Source organism: Phocoena phocoena, chromosome 1 (genome assembly GCF_963924675.1).
Source record: "Phocoena phocoena chromosome 1, mPhoPho1.1, whole genome shotgun sequence".
Taxonomy (NCBI): Eukaryota; Metazoa; Chordata; class Mammalia; order Artiodactyla; family Phocoenidae; genus Phocoena; species Phocoena phocoena.
The window spans coordinates 162,379,320-162,393,921 of record NC_089219.1 but is presented as its reverse complement, the minus strand read 5'-3'; the positions used below and the strand labels follow the sequence as shown (position 1 = coordinate 162,393,921).

The following is a 14,602-nucleotide window of genomic DNA, read 5'->3' as shown; positions in this document are numbered from 1 at the left end:
ACCTTTCCTTCTCAAAATCTTCCAAAATATAGCAGAGGGAGCAACACCCCCCAACTCATTCTATGAGGCCACCATCACCCTGATACCAAAACCAGACAAAGATGTCACAAAGAAAGAAAACTACAGGCCAATATTACTGATGAACATACATGCAAAAATCCTCAACAAAATACTAGCAAACAGAATCAAACAGCACATTAAACGGATCAGACATTCACAGAAATATAAACAAGATGACAAGGCAGAGGACTATGTAGCAAATGAAGGAACAAGATAAAACCCGAGAAAAACAACTAACTGAAGTGGAGATAGGCAACCTTCCAGAAAAAGAATTCAGAATAATGATAGTGAAGATGATCCAGGACCTTAGAAAAAGAATGGAGGCAAAGATCGAGAAGATGCAAGAAATGTTTAACAAAGACCTAGAAGAATTAAACAACAAACCAACAGAGATGAACAATACAATAAGTGAAATGAAAACTACACTACAAGGAATCAAGAGCAGAATAACTGAGGCAGAAGAACGGATAAGTGACCTGGAAGAGAGAATGGTGGAATTCACTATCATGGAACAGAATAAAGAAAAAAGAATGAAAAGAAATGAAGACAGCCTAAGGGGCCTCTGAGACAACATGAAATGCAACAACATTCGCATTATAGGGGTCCCAAAAGTAGAAGAGAGAGAGAAAGGACCCGAGAAAATACTTGAAGAGATTATAGATGAAAACTTCCCTAATGTGGAAAAGGAAATTCCTACCCAAATCCAGGCAGCGCAGAGAGTCCCAGGCAGGATAAACCCAAGCAGAAACATGCCAAGACAAATAGTAATCAAACTGACAAAAATTAAAGGCAAAGAAAAAGTTGAAAGCAACAAGGGAAAAATGACAAATAACATACAAGGGAACTCCCATAAGATTAACAGCTGATTTCTCAGCAGAAACTCTACAAGCCAGAAGAGAGTGGCATGATATATTTAAAGTGATGAAAGGGAAAACCTACAACCAATATTACTCTACCCGGCAAGGATCTCATTCAGATTCAACTGAGAAATCAAAAGCTTTATAGACAAGCAAAAGCTAATAGAATTCAGCACCACCAAGCCAGCTCTACAACAAATGCTAAAGGAACTTCTCTAAGTGGGAAACACAAGAGAAGAAAAGGACCTACAAAAACAAACCCAAAACAATTAAGAAAATGGGAATAGGAACATACATATCGATAATTACCTTAAATGTAAATGGACTAAATGTTCCCACCCAAAGACACAGACTGGCTGAATGGATACAAAAACAAGACCCATATATATGCTGTCTACAAGAGACCCACTTCAGACCCAGGGACACATACAGACTGAAAGTGAGGGGATGGAAAAAGATATTCCATGTAAATGGAAATCAAAAGAAAGCTGGAGTAGCAATATTCATATCAGATAAAAGAGACTTTAAAATAAAGAATGTTACAAGAGACAAGGAAGGACACTACATAATGATCAAGGGGTCAATCCAAGAAGACGATACAACAATTATAAATATATATGCACCCAACATAGGAGCACCTCAATACATAAGGCAACTGCAAACAGCTATAAAAGAGGAAATCAACAGTAACACAATAATAGTGGGGGACTTTGACACCTCACTTACACCAATGGACAGATCATCCAAACAGAAAATTAACAAGGAAACACAAGCTTTAAATGACACAATAGACCAGACAGATTTAATTGATATTTATAGGACATTCCATCCAAAAACAGCAGATTATACTTTCTTCTCAAGAAATCATATCAAGCATATTTTCTGACCACAACGCTATGAGATTAGAAACCAATTACAGGGAAAAAACCGTAAAAAACAGAAACACATGGAGGCTAAGCAATACGTTACTAAATAACCAAGAGATCACTGAAGAAATCAAAGAGGAAATCAAAAAATGCCTAGAGACAATGGACAATGCAACACGACAATCCAAAACCTATGGATGCAGCAAAAGCAGTTCTAAGAGGGAAGTTTATAGCAATACAATCCTACCTCAAGAAACAAGAAAAATCTCAAATAAGCAATCTAACCTTACAAACCTAAAGGAACTAGAGAAAGAAGAACAAACAAAACCCAGTCAGCAGAAGAAAAGAAATAATAAAGATCAGAGCAGAAATAAACGAAACAGGAACAAAGAAAACAATAGCAGAAATCAATAAAACTAAAAGCTGGTTCTTTGAGAAGATAAACAAAATTGATAACCCATTAGCCAGACTCATCAAGATAAACAGGGAGAAGACTCAAATCAATAAAATTAGAAATGAAAAAGAAGTTACAGCAGACACCGCAGGAATACAAAGCATCCTAAGAGAGCACTACAAGCAACTCTATGCCAACAAATCGACAAGCTGGAAGAAATGGACAAATTCTTAGAGAGGTATAACCTTCCAAGACTGAACCAGGAGGAAATAGAAAATATGAACAGACCAATCACAAGTAATAAAATTAAAACTGGGATTAAAAATTTACAAACAAACAAAACTCCAGGAGCAGATGGTTTCACAGGTGAATTCTATCAAACATTTAGAGAAGAGCTAACACCCAACATTCTCAAACTGTTCCAAAAAATTGCAAAGGAAGGAAAACTCCCAAACTCATTCTATGAGGCCACCATCACCCTGATAGCAAAACCAGACAAAGATACTATGGAAAAAGAAAACTACAGACCAATATCACTGATGAATATAGATGCAAAAATCCTCAACCAAATACTAGCAAACACAATTCAACAATGCATTAAAAGGATCATACACCATGATCAAGTGGGATTTATCCAGGGATGCAAGATTCCTCAATATAAGCAAATCAATCAATGTGATACACCATATTAACAAACTGAAGAATGAAAGCCATATGATCATCTCAACAGATGCAGAAAAAGCTTTTGACAAAATTCAACACCTATTTATGATAAAAACTCTCCAGAAAGGGGGCATGGAGGGAACCTACCTCAATGTAATAAAGGCTATATACGACAACCCCACAGCCAACATCATTCTCAATGGTGAAAAACTGAAAGCATTTCCTGTAAGATCAGGAATAAGACAAGGATGTCCACTCTCACCACTATTATTCAACATAGTTTTGGAAGTCCTAGCCACGGCAATCAGAGAAGAAAAAGAAATAAAAGGAATACAAATTGGAAAAGAAGAAGTAAAACTGTCAGTGTTTGCAGATGACATGACACTGTACATAGAGAATCCTAAAGATGCCAGCAGAAAACTATTAGAGCTAATCAATGAATCTGGTAAAGTTTCAGGATACAAAATTAATGCACCGAAATCTCTTGCATTCCTATACACTAATGATGAGAAATCTGAAAGAGAAATTGATAACAATTAAGAAATTATTAATTAAGAAATTAATAACAAAAGAATAAAATACCTAGGAATAAACCTACTTAGGGAGACAAAAGACCTGTATGCAGAAAACTATATGACACTGATGATAGAAATTAAAGATGATACCAACAGATGGAGAGATATACCATGCTCTTGGATTGGAAGAATCAACATTGTGAAAATGAGTATACTACCCATAGCAATCTACAGATTCAGTGCAATCCCTATCAAATTATCAATGTCATTTTTTACAGAACTAGAACAAACAATCTGAAAATTTGTATGGAGACACGAAAGACCCCCAATAGCCAAAGCAGTCTTGAGGGAAAAAAACGGAGCTGGAGGAATCAGACTCCCTGACTTCAGACTATACTACAAAGCTACAGTAATCAAGACAATATGGTACTGGCACAAAAACAGAAATATAGATCAATGGAACAAGATAGAAAGCGCAGAGATAAACCCACGCACCTATGGTCAACTAATCTATGACAAAGGAGGCAAGGAAATACAATGGAGAAAAGACTGTCTCTTCAATAAGTGGTGCTGGGAAAACTGGACAGCTACATGTAAAAGAGTAAAATTAGAACACTCCCTAACACCATACACAAAAATAAACTCAAAATGGATTAGAGACCTAAATGTAAGACCGGACACTATAAAACTCTTAGAGGAAAACATAGGAAGAACACTCTTTGAAATAAATCACAGCAAAATTTTTTTTCATCGACCTCTGGTAGTCCAAATGGGACCCAATGAAACTTAAAAGCATTTGCACAGCAAAGAAAACCATAAACAAGACGAAAAGGCAACCCTCAGAATGGGAGAAAATATTTGCAAACGAATCAATGGACAAAGGATTAATCTCCAAAATATATAAACAGCTCATGCAGCTCAATATTAAAAAAACAAACAACCCAATCCAAAAATGGGCAGAAGACCTAAATAGACATTTCTCCAAAGAAGACATACAGATGGCCAAGGAGCACATGAAAAGCTGCTCAACATCACTAATTATTAGAGAAATGCAAATCAAAACTATAATGAGGTATCACCTCACACCAGTCAGAATGGCCATCATCAAAAAATCTACAAACAATAAATGCTGGAGAGGGTGTGGAGAAAAGGGAACCCTTATGCATTGTTGGTGGGAAGTAAACTGATACAGCCACTATGGAGAACAGAATGGAGGTTCCTTAAAAAACTAAAAATAGAACTACCATATGACCCAGCAATCCCACTACTGGGCATATACCCAGATGAAACCATAATTCAAAAAGACACATGCACTCCAATGTTCACTGAAGCACTGTTTACAAATAGCCAGGTCACGGAAGCAACCTAAATGCCCCTTGACAGACGAATGGATAAGGAAGATTTGGTAAATATATACAATGGAATATTACTCAGCCATGAAAAGGAACGAAATTGGGTCGTTTGTAGAGATGTGGATGGATCTAGAGACTGTCATACAGAGTGAGGTAAGTCAGAAAGGGAAAGACAAATATTGTATATTAACGCAAGTATGTGGAACCTAGAAAAATGATAGAGATGAACCAGTTTGCAGGGCAGAAATTGAGACACAGATGTAGGAGAGAAATGTATGGACACCAAGGTGGGAAGGCGTCGGGGCGTTGGGGGTGGTGGTGTGATGAATTCAGAGATTGGGATTGACATGTATACACCGATGTGTATAAAATGGATGACTAATAAGAACATGCTGTATAAAAAAATAAAATATAAATAAAAAATAAATTTAAAAAGGGATCATGATCTGTGGTGTTTATCCCAGGAACGGAAGGATTCTTCAATATATGCAAATCAATGTGATAAACCATATTAACAAATTGAAGGTGGAATACCATATGATCATCTCAATAGATGCAGAAAAAGCTTCTGACAAAATTCAACACCCATTTATGATAAAAAACCCTCCAGAAAGTAGGCATAGAGGGAACTTACCTGAACATAATAAAGGCCATATATGACAAACCCACAGCCAACATTGTTCTCAATGGTGAAAAAGTGAAACCATTTCCTCTAAGATCAAGAACGAGACAAGGTTGTCCACTCTCACCACCACTATTCAACATAGTTTTGAAAGTTTTAACCACAGGGATCAGAGAAGAAAAAGAAATAAAAGGAATCCAAATTGCAAAAGAAGTAAAGCTGTCACTGTTTGCAGATGACATGATACTATACATAGAGAGTCCTACATATGCTACCAAAAACTACTAGGACTAATCAATGAATTTGGTAAAGTAGCAGGATACAAAATTAATGCACAGAAATCTCTTGCATTTCTATACACTAATAATGAAAAATCTGAAAGAGAAATTAAGGAAACACTCCTATTTACCATTGCCACAAAAAGATAAAAATCCCTAGGAATAAACCTACCTAAGGAGACAAAAGACCTGTATGCAGAAAACTATAAGATACTGATTAAAGAAATTAAAGATGATACAAAGATGGAGAGACACACCATGTTCCTGGATTGGAAGAATCAACCTTGTGAAAATGATTATACTACCCAAAGCAATTCACAGATTCAATGCAATCCCTATCAAACTACCAGTGTCATTTTTCATAGAACTAGAACAAAAAAAATTAACAATTTGTATGGAAACACAAAAGACCCCAAATAGTAAAAGTGATCTTGAGAAAGAAAAATGTAGCTGGAAGAATTAGGCTCCCGGACTTCAGTCCAGACTACAAAGCTACAGTAATCAAGACAGTATGGTACTGGCACAAAAACAGAAATATAGATCAATGGAACAGGATAGAAAACCCAGAGATAAACCCACGCACATATGGTCACCTTATTTTTGATAAAGGAGGCAAGAAGATACAATGGAGAAAAGACGGCCTCTTCAATAAGTGTTGCTGGGAAAACTGGACAGCTACTTGGAAAAGAATGAAATTAGAGCACTCCCTAACACCATACACAAAAATAAACTCAAAATGTATTAAAGAACTGAATGTAAGGCCAGACACTATAAAACTCTTAGAGGAAAACATAGGCAAACACTCTATGACATAAATCACAATAAGATCCTTTTTGAACCACCTCCTAGAGAAAGGGAAATAAAAACAAAAACAAATGGGACCTAATGAAACTTCAAAGCTTTTGCACAGCAAAGGAAACCATAAACAAGATGAAAAGCAACCCTCAGAATGGGAGAAAATATTTGCAAATGAAGCAACGGACAAAGGATTGATCTCCAAAATTTACAAGCAGCTCATGCAGCTCAGCTCAATATCAAAAAAAAAAAAAAAAAACCCAATCCAAAAATGGGCAGAAGACCTAAATAGACATTTCTCCAAAGAAGATATACAGATTGCCAACAAACACATGAAATAATGCTCAACATCACTAATCTATAGAGAAATGCAAATCGAAAGTACAATGAGATATCACCTCACACCAGTCAGAATGGCCATCATCAAAAAATCTACAAACAATAAATGCTGGAGAGGGTGTGGAGAAAGGGGAACCCTCTTGCACTGTTGGTGGGAATGTAAATTGATACAGCCACTGTGGAGAACAGTATGGAGGTTCCTTAAAAAACTAAAAATAGAGCTACCGTATGATCCAGCAATCCCACTACTGGGCATATACCCTGAGAAAACCATAATTGAAAAAGGGTCATGTACCACAATGTTCACTGCAGCTCTATTTACAATAGCCAAGACATGGAAGCAACCTAAGTGTCTACTGACAGATGAATGGCTAAAGAAGATGTGGCACATATATACAATGGAATATTACTCAGCCATAAGAAGGAATGAAATTGAGTTATTTGTAGTAAGGTGGATGGACCTAGAGACTGTCATACAGAGTGAATTAAGTCAGAAAGAGAAAAACAAATACCGTATGTTAACACATATATATGGAATCTAAAGGAAAAAAAAATGGTTCTGAAGAAACTAGGGGCAGGACAGGAATAAGGACGCAGACATGGAGAATGGACTTGAGGACATGAGGAGGGGGAAGGGTAAGCTGCGACAAAGTGAGAGAGTGGCACTGATATATATACACTACCAAACGTAAAATAGATAGCTAGTGGGAAGCAGCCGCATAGCACAGGGAGATCAGCTTGGTGCTTTGTGACCACCTAGAGGAGTGGGATAGGGAGGGTGGCAGGGAGGGGATATGGGGATATATGTATATGTATAGCTGATTCACTTTGTTATAAAGCAGAAACTAACACACCATTGTAAAGCAATTATACTCTAATAAAGGTGTTAAAGATAAAAAGGAAAAAAGTTTTTTAAAATAAAAATATGAGTTTTATAATGTACCTAAGTCTGTAGATTAGGTACTATCTCATGTTTTTGTAACTAGCTTTTATTTGCCTAAAGGGACAATTTAATAAGTATAAAATAGGAAAAGAAATGGTAAGAATATCAAGATAGCATCCCACTTTTTAAGCCCCAGTAAATCATTTAGATAGGTAGATTCTAAAACAGAATTCCTGATTCTCTTCCTCTCAAAACTTCTCCTTACCACCGTACCTCATATCTAATCCATTAGCAAATCCTTTTAGTTCTTCCTTCAAAAATATATCTTCACCACATCCATCACTACTGAGTCCTTCATTATATGTCATCTGAATAATTGCAATAACTGGATTGGTTGCCTTTCTTTGGCCCCTACCTGCAGTTTGCTAGTCTCCATAGAGCAGGCAGGAAACAAATCAAGTCACATCTTCTGTTCAAAATCCATTTCAAACTTCTAGCACCATTTAAATTGCATTCCAGTTCCTTACCCTGGTCTATGAGGCCCTACAGGAACGAGCTCCAGCTTGCCTTCTCCACCTGGACTTCCGACTGTCCTTCTCCTGTCCACTGTGCTCCAGATGTGCTGGCCCTCCTATTGCCTTCCCCTACACCCTGGTTAATAGAGCCTGTTCCTCCATCCTGCCCACCACTTCAGTCTCTCTACACCCCTCCACCTGCTGAGATTTCTTCAGAGCCACTACCAATATGTGAAACTGTACTGTTTGTTTTTATGTGAACTCATTTATTATGTGTCTCTCCCTCTGAAGAGTAAGTGTGACGAGAGCAGGTACTTGATCTGTGTTCACGGGTGCCTTCTTAGTTTCTGCAATACAGTAGGTGCTCAAGAAATGTGCCAGAGCAAATGAATATATAGATGAGCAATTTATATAAAGACAGCACCTAGCCTATACTTATTTGAATAACATAGCTATTTCCCTTAAAATAATCAAATCTGTCCTTAAAGGTAATTTATGTTTCTAAGTGAACTAGGTCAAAAAAAAAGAAAAAGAAAAAAGGGGGAGGCAAGGAGGAAGGCTTACTGTGTATAGGTGGCTGTGTTGGCTCTGTAGAGAATACAAGAAGGTATTCAACAAGATCCCTGCGTTTAAGGAGTCTGCAATTTAGTGTCCAATGCAATGTGCCCATGCATGCGTGTGTCCTATAATAACAAGGGAATATTAGAGGTAGACAGGACTTTATGAGGAATGGTGCTCAAGCACCCCCCCCTCATTATGGACTTCAGTGATCAAGAAATAATGGCAGGGGGCTTCCCTGGTGGCGCAGTGGTTGAGAGTCCGCCTGCCAATGCAGGGGACGCGGGTTTGTGCCCCGGTCGGGAAAGATCCCACGTGCCGCGGAGCGGCTGGGCCCGTGAGCCATGGCCACTGAGCCTGCGCGTCCGGAGCCTGTGCTCCGGAACGGGAGAGGCCGCAACTGTTAGAGGCCCGCGTACCGCAAAAAAAAAAAGAAATAACGGCAGCAGCTAGCATTTATTGAGTACGGACCATGGCAGGCACTGTGCCTTGCACTCTATGTGCTAAAAAGTCACGAACTAGATCTTGAGGGTTAAGAAGAAATAATATGTGGAAAAGAGTTCATCACCTGTGACAGAAGGTAAAGATCAGAGGTGACAATATGTGAGGTGTATCCGGAAGGCAGCAGGGAGGCCAGGCTGACCACAGTATAGGTTAAGAACAAAGGAACGGCAGGAGATGGTGTTGGAAAGGTAAAGTGGGCCAGGTTACCAACCGTCCTGAATAACAAGCCACTTAGTACAGCCTTCATCCTGGAGCCAAATGGAGTCGTGGGAAGAGACTGACAAGCAAAAATTATTTTATAGCGGAGGTTTAAATTAACAGTCTATGTGTTAGACCCAGACCCTCAGGTGTGTTTGGTTTCATCTACAGTATTTCAAAAAGCTATTCAGCCTTCTAGACAAGGCATGGGAACATTCTATTCTCCCTATCACCTACAACTAAATCATTTCATCTACTACTACTATTGTCTGACTGGCCCCTTTGGGTATCAGTTTGAGACCCTAAGTTTATACAGTGCTAATGTAAGACCATTTGGAGAGGAAAATGAGGAATGGGGAAACTTATTAAGTAGCTATTGCAAAAGCCCAGGAAGAGGCAGTAAAGATATAAATTGAAAGAATGATTTAAATGGAAAGAAAAGGAGCTGGGTGCAAGAGACATGACAAATAAGAGAAGCATTCATCAATTAGAAAATTTAGAGGGCAGGATGAAAAAGAAAGGCAAAGACGAGACCATCTGGCACAAAGAAAAGATAGGTAATCCCTGGATAATCCTTTGGGGTTCATTTAGACACTTACATAACTCCTGGGTCAAACATTTTCCATGAACCTTCTTATATTATTGGAAGACTATATTTCCTCTTTTGTGAGGAAGCTAGACTTCCCCTGCTCCCCTTAAAAGAGCCATTCAAGAACACCATGATTGCTGTTTCTAAGACCCTCCTTTGTCTAAGATCCAAAGACCAGCTAACTATATGATTTCATAAAATCCTACTGCTTAGTCCCAGCCTCCCATCTTAACTTGGTAAGAGAATCCCACAGTGGCTAGTCTTAATGTAACTTAAATTTCCTGATCTTGGCCAAGAGACAAAGATGAATATTGCACAGAAGTCACTTAGATTAGACAGCTTCTCTGAAGACAAACTCAAAACCAATTTTGGGCTCTCATCTTTCTCTCCAACAGAAAGTTCTAGGTTATGTCCTCCCCTATTTTGTTTCTTGTGAGACAGGTAGACCTGAAGATATCTAAGTAAATGTTGCCAATAAAGACAGAGGGGGTAGGGAACATATTTTGCGCCTCTTTCAGATTGAAAGCTTTTTAAAGACCCAAGCAGTAGTAAAGTGGCTTCTTCTCCAGCTATCACATTAGGATATTATTTCTAAAAACAAAAATTCCTTGAATCTGAAGCATTTAAAATAGTTTTCTGAACATATGACATCTCTGCAAACAGATCACACACACATATGTTAAATGAAGAAAAATGAATGGTTTATTTCCATATGGCACATCATGTTGCTAAAATCTGCTCATAAAAGGACCTCAGAATTACATACTATGACTGTTTTCAATGTGAATAGATTACTTTTTGTAAAATTTACCCAATACTTGACGTGTTACTTATTTAGAAAACAAAACAACTCCTTCACCCCCACACATGTAACAAACAGCCTACTGTACGCTGAGTGGACTTTTATTAGCAATATGAGGTTGGATCCTAATGCCAACTTGAACTTGTATAACATATTTCCTAAGATTTTGATGCTAGGAACAGCTAAAGAGTTTAAAGGGAAGACAATGTAACCCTCCCAGGTTCCAGAACACAGCAAGTCAATGATTTATTAGCATTACTAGGTTCCTGGGTAAAAGGGGTTTGGATTCTGACATTAAAATAATGTCAGGGGCTTCCCTGGTGGCGCATTGGTTGAGAGTTTGCCTGCCGATGCCGGGGACACGAGTTCGTGCCCCGGTCCAGGAGGATCCCACGTGCCGCAGAGCGGCTGGGCCCGTGAGTCATGGCCACTGAGCCTGCGCATCTGGAGCCTGTGCTCCAAAAAATGAGAGGCCACAACAGTGAGAGGCCCCTGTACCGCAAAAAATAAAATTAAAAAAAAATAATGTCAGTATATTATGGGTTTTGGGATAAAATTTCATCTTTTTCTAAAAACTGGGATACTCAAATTCAGCAAACAGGTAACACTTGCCACCAGACAACTGTTAGACTGAGGTTTCATACATACATCATCCTTCTCTGAATTTTTAATCACTGCAACTGTAATATCATGGCACTCACACAGAAGTTACTCTATAAAAATTACTTAATGAGGGGATAAATAAGTGAATCTCTCTAACTTGCTGACACTCTACATGTGATAAACTTTTTTCTTAAAAACATCTATGAAATGGGGACTTCCCTGGTGGCACACTGGGTAAGAATCCGCCTGCCAATGCAGGGGACACGGGTTCGAGCCCTGGTCCGGGAAGATCCCACATGCCGTGGAGCAACTAAGCCCGTGCCCACAACTACTGAGCCTGCGTGCTGCAACTACTGAAGCCCACGCTCCTAGAGCCCACGCTCCGCAACAAGAGAAGCCACCACAGTGAGAAGCCCACGCACTGCAACTAGAGAAGCCTGTGCACAGCAACAAAGACCCAACCCAGCCATAAACAAATAAATAAATAAAATATTAAAAAAACAAAAATCTATGAAATAAGCATAAATGTTTTTGATGCTTTTTTAAAACAGTAGAGATTATACTTTTGATGACAGTATGTCACCTTTTTTACATAAGAAAAAACACCAATGCTTCAGATATTAAGCTATTGTTTTACTTGGCAAAATTACTCTGGTTTTGGAAAAGCTTCCCAAACCTAGAAAAGTTTCATTTATACGTCTTTTTTTTTTTTTGGCCGTGTCATGCAGCATGTGGGATCTTAGTTCCCCGACTAGGGGTCAAATCCATGCCCCCTGAAGTGGAAGCCCAGAGTTTTAACCACTGGACTACCAGGGACGTCCCCCACATGTCTCTATATTAATGAATTAAATTAGTGTACATGTTTTCAGTTCTCTATGAGATTTTATACAAAAACTTCACTTTATGTGATGAAACTAATTGTTTAAGAAAAAACACAACAGACACTTCCACCGTGCTGGTAATGGTTATCAAGGCCAAGTTCCACTGAAGCCAGAGCTGAGCAATGCAGAAATGACAGGAAAATGAAAGCAGAGATACAAGAAAAAAGGGGAAAAATGGCAATGAGAGAACATACTGTTATATTCTACGATAAACACAGTGGTAGAAAGAGTGAAAAGCAGTAAGGAAATCTGTAAGGGGCAGAGTCACTCACAGGAAGAAATGATAGATTTGGGAGAGAAGGACTCACAGGATAGCACAGTGATGTGGAGAAAAGCAGGCTCACAAGCCTCAGTGGTTCCTGAGGGCAGGAAAAATATTATTCGTGAACATTATTTAGTTATTAAGAAATTATGTTCTGTATCCTATATTCACAAAAGTATACACAAATGTGGCAGCAGAGTCCCCAAATGCCAAGAACTTCATCTGATTCCTCACTTATCCTCAGCACCTGACACATGAAGAGATCCCTAATACAATTACATTGAGAGCATGAAATAAACAGTGTTTGGATTAAAAAGAAGTTTGTACTTATAAGCAAACCCACTATTACCTGGACATTTTACTTAGCTCAAAAACTTCATTCTTAGGGTACTAAGGAAGTAGTAAGCATAGTGATTTCCAGTTTCGAAATTTTAAAAACTTTTCCTGACACAGGCAGATTTTATTAAAGGTATATTTTTCAGAACAGAGAAGGAAGTATTCAGAAACAATCTGTTTAGCATTATCATAGGAAAGTAAACTAGTTTTGTTAGTCATATGTAGCTTTGGGGTTTTTTTAAACAGTATAACTTAACAGACCAATAGATTTTTAGGAAAGGGGACCATCATGTATAAAAAGTAACTTCACAGGAAAGACAACTTTAAAATGTTCATACATATAATTTCCACCTCTAGCTAGGTGTTATCTACAGGAAAAACCGACATTACGAGTTTGAGGAAGGACTATTCCATTTAGTTGTAGTACAATGTTAATTTAACAGTAATTCTACACCACAAATGTCCTTTAAGGCAGGGAGACTCAACAGGAGTACTCTGGTCCTTCTTCACAGTTTATACTTAAAAAAGTAAAATTAGACCATACATAAGGTCAGCTTGATTCAACTTGAAAATAAGCAGTCAGATAGTGGTAACTTTTTGTTATTACAGCTAGATTTGAATATGGTTGTGACTTCTGCCTTGATAATTCCCTGTACCAGAGGTCTGATGAAAATAATAAAGAGAAGGTCCAGTGTTATACTATTAGCTGTATTAAAAAAATTTTTTTTTACTATTCTTAAAAATTATGGTTTAAAAATATGTATATATATATAAAACAGAAAACTGTCATTTAAACCATTTTTAGGTGTACTATTCAGTGGCGTTAATTACATTCATAATGTTGTATAACCACCACCAAAACTACTTCTAAAAGTTTCATCACCCCAAACAGAAACTCTGTACTCATTAAGCACTACTAAATAATTTTAAGAAAAAATTAAGAAAAGTCAGTTTATGGAGGATTGACTTATAAATGGCAATAAAAAGATCTAGTTAAACAAAAGAATGACTATTTTATCTAATTTTGTCAAGAAAAAAATTCAGAATAAAAATCATAGTTGATGGAGAATTGACTATAAATATCAATAAAGGAAGCTAGTCATATAACAGTAATCATCTTAGAAAGCTTCCACAGGGTTCCATTTTCATATGTATTCTGTTGTTTATTTTGTCTTTGTTACATTTCCATTTTCTACTTGATGGGTTTTTTTTTCCAGTGATAATGCAGAATTAGAAATGGACATAAATTAAATTAAAAGCTTATTTGGAAAATAATATAAGATGAAGAAGAAAAGTAATTAGCAACCTAATTCTCAGAGAAGTAAACAGAATTAGAGAGTTAGATAGTAACTCCATAAGGCTGATAACTGGTGGAGTCAGTATTTGAACTAAGGCTCTCCAGACTCTGCTCCTTCCACTATGTCAGGCTGCCTTCCTGAGGCCCTATAGTTTTGGTATGGCTTTGTTTTTCCCCCCCGAACTTTAAAAAATTGTATTATCAAACAAAGGAGGATGGTCATCTTGATATTCTCTCCTGCCCCCTTTTTTGGATTTTGACTAGCTTAATTACTGTTTAGAGAAACTTTAAAACTTTGAATTATTTGTAGTATTTGACTTAGTCAAGCAGTAAGTATTAAGTTTGTTCAAACCTAGAGCTTATAAATCCATTCAGTATCTCCTACTCTTATTGTATTTTAAAATGTTTCCTTCATTCTATTATACTGTTTTAA

The 14,602-nt window shown here is 37.6% G+C and overlaps 1 protein-coding gene across 1 annotated transcript in view; it reads right to left on the bottom strand.

The window, feature by feature from the left end:
* CNST (consortin, connexin sorting protein) overlaps positions 1–14,602 on the bottom strand; it is a 114,812-nt gene that overhangs the window by 11,416 nt on the left and 88,794 nt on the right. The gene's annotated exons all lie outside the window — the stretch shown is intronic.